Below are 3,641 nucleotides of genomic sequence, written 5' to 3' on the forward strand. Positions count from 1 at the left end.
GTGTTTTTTTTTATCACTTTGAATCTTTCATGCCAATCACTTCTGGCCTGAAATGTTTCTGATGAGAAATCAGCTAACAGTATATGGGAGCTCCCTTGTCGGCAACTGACTGCCTTTCTCTTGCTGCTTTTAAGATTCTCTCTTTGTCTTTAACTTTTGGCATTTTAATTATGTCTTGATGAGGATGAATAATACCAGCCTCATTGAGTTATTGTGGGATTAGATGAAATAATACATGTAAGGTGCTTAGCATAGTGCTTGACTCAGAGTAAGCAATCAGTACACTGAGAATTAGTCTTACTATTATAATCTTGGGAAATAATTCATTCAGAAAATACTTATTGAGCTCTTCTATGTGCCAGGGCCTAATATGGGCACAAAAGATACATATTTGAATATGACGAGGTTCATTAAGGAGCTCACACCTTATAGATGCAATGGAGACCAAACATTGCACTTCACTGAAGTACCAATGGGAGCAGGAATGCCCATCGGTGATAAGAATGGGACATAAAAACCACCACACTCAGTCAAAGAAAGACAAATATCATATGATTTCAATTATATGTGGAATCTAATGAACAAAATAAACATAAAATAGAAACATATTCATAGATACAGAAAATAGATTGACAGCTGTCAGAGGAGAGAAAGCTTGGGGGGGGTGGATGAAAAAGATGAAGGGATTAAGCAAAAAACAAACAAACAAACTCTTAGACATGGACAACAGTATGGTGATTACAAGAGGGAAAGGAGAGTGAGGAGGAGGTAGAAAAGGTAAAGGCGTTGCCCTAGCCGGTTTGGCTCACTGGATAGAGCTTCGGCATGGGGACTGAAGAGTCCCGGGTTCGATTCCAGTCAAGGGCATGTACCTTGGTTGCAGGCACATCCCCAGTAGGGGGTGTGCAGGAGGCAGCTGATCAATGTTTCTCTATCATTGATGTTTCTAACTCTCTATCCCTCTCCCTTCCTCTCTGTAAAAAAATCAATAAAATATATATATTTTTTTAAAAAAGGTAAAGGCGGGATAAATGGTGACAGAAAAAGATTTTATGTTAGATGGTGAACACACAATACAAGATACAGATGCTGTATTACAGAATTGCACACTTGAAATCTATATAATTTTATTAACCATTGCCATCCTCATAAGTTCAACAAAATTTTTTTTTAAATGAAGGAAAAAAAAGCCACCACATTTATTTGTCAATATGTCTTTCAAGAGGACACAGCTATGATTCTCAGCATTTTACAACTCCCATTTTATCTTTGAGTCCCTATGCAGAGTCAAATCATCTAATAATAGCTTTAAGTCAAGCAAAAATTGGCGGAAAACAATGTGATAACCTGACACTAGGTTTCAGGGTTGAACAGTTTTTTTCTATCTTGAATGAACTCAGGGCTTCTATTGTTTTTAACTAAAGGAAGACTGACCTTTAAGCAATTCTGTGGAATTAAAGGAGAATAGGAACTCGAAGAGCTGGAAACTCAAGATGGAACATTTACAATAGATAGTTGAGAAGCACATTGTCAAATCATACCACATTCTGGCCAGTAAATATCTTGACAATGAGGAAAAGAGCCTTTTCAAAGTAAATTTTCAAAGATATTAATTCCAGAGGATCTTATATAGGTTGGAAGAGAAAAAGGGAAATTATATAATATAATCCTGTAAAATTAGTGGGTTGGAAGTGTTTCTATGGGTCAACACCTACATCTTTATTACACCTTTCATGAGCAAGTACTGGGCCCTGAGAAAACAAAGAAAATTGAGGCACTTCTAGGGTTTCCTCCAGGAGGTCATGTCTGTCTTGGAGGACCACCCAGTGACCCAGGGATCATGCCACCAGCTCTGACTCAGGCTAGATTCCTAGCCTTCAGAGAGACATGACCGCTGAAAGCAAAAGCCTAAAGAAGGGGACCCCCCTGACATTTGAGCTCTATGCCCTCTGAGTGCCCCTCCAGGCCCACTCTCTACTACCTACAACCCTGCTTTGTAACCACAAAGGCTGACATTATAGGCTTCCCCACTTGTTTCCATTGCCTTCGAGGTTCTGGTGAGCTTTCACTAAGTGATGCTGCATAGCCAACCTCCTCAGATTATGACAACAAATATCTGTTCCTGTCTCATGTTACATAAGGACTGATTTTAAAGCCTGCTGCCAAATATAAGGTCATAAAGATTTACCCCTAAATATCCTTCTAATATTTTAATACTTTTAGTCCTTAAATTTAGGTTTTTGATCCTTTTTTAATGTATTTTGTACATTGTGTGGTAGGGGTCCAATTTTATTCTTTTAATTGTGTATATCCATTGTCCCAGCATAATCTGTGAAAAAGATTATTCCTTTCTCCACTGAATAGCCTTAGCACCCATGTCAAAAATCATCTCATCATATATGTGAGGAATTATTTATGAGCTATCTATTCTATTCATTGTTCTATAAGTCTGTCTTTATGCCGGTATAACATTATGATTACTGTGCTTTGTAATAAGTTTTGAAATTTGGAAGTGTGTGTCATCCAATTTTGTTCTTTTTTAAAAAAAAATATTTTAATGATTTTTTACAGAGAGGAAGGGAGAAGGATAGAAAGTCAGAAACATCAATGAGAGAGAAACATCGATCAGTTGTCTCCTGCACACCCCCCACCGGGGATGTGCCCGCAACCAAGGCACATGCCCCTGACCGGAATCGAACCCGGGACCCTTCAGTCTGCAGGCCGACGCTCTATCCACTAAGCCAAACTGGTTAGGGCAATTTTGTTCTTTTTAAAGATTATTTTTGCTATCCTGGGTCCTTTGCAATTATGCATAAATTTTAGAATCAGTTTGTCCATTTCTAAAAAGAGGTTAGCTCGAATTCTTGTAGGGATTGTGTGCATCTGTATATCAATTTGGGGAGTTATGCCAACTTAACAATATTAAGCCCTTTAATTCATGAACATTGAATGTCTTTGCATTCATTTAGGTTTTCTTTAATTTCTTTCAACATTTTGTAGTTTTCAGTGTATAATTCTTACACTTCTTTTAATCAAATTTATTCCTAAGTATTTTATTTATTTATTTATTTTAGAGAAAGAGTGGAAGGGAGGAGGAGAGACACAGAAACATTGGTGTGAGAGAGACACATCGATCGGTTGCCTCCCATGCAGACCCGACCAGGGCCAGGGATTGAGCCTGCAATCAAGGTATGTGTCCTTGACTATAATCAAACCCAGAACTCGTCAGTCCACAGGCCAACATTCTATCCACAGTACCAAACCAGCTAGGGCTGTATTTTATTCTTTATGACACTACTAGTGGCCTGGTACATGAAATTCATGCACAGGGGAGGGGGGGCGTGTCCCTCAGCCCATCCTGCACCCTCTCCAATCTGGGATCCCTTGAAGGATGTCCTACTGCTGGTTTACAGGGATCGGGTCTAAACTGGCAGTCGGACATCCCTCTCGCAATCCGGGACTGCTGGCTCCTAACTGCTCAACCACTCTGCTTGCCAGCCTGCTTGCCCCCAACTTCCCCCCGTCGCCCCCGGCCTTGCCCCCAAATGCCCCCCGGCCAGCCTGATCACCCCTAACTTCCCCCTGCGCCAATGTGCTCGCCACCAACTGCCCTCCTGCCGGTCTGCTCGCCCCCAACTGCC

The sequence above is a fragment of the Myotis brandtii genome, unplaced genomic scaffold (assembly GCF_000412655.1).
Source record: "Myotis brandtii unplaced genomic scaffold, ASM41265v1 scaffold149, whole genome shotgun sequence".
NCBI lineage: Eukaryota > Metazoa > Chordata > Mammalia > Chiroptera > Vespertilionidae > Myotis > Myotis brandtii.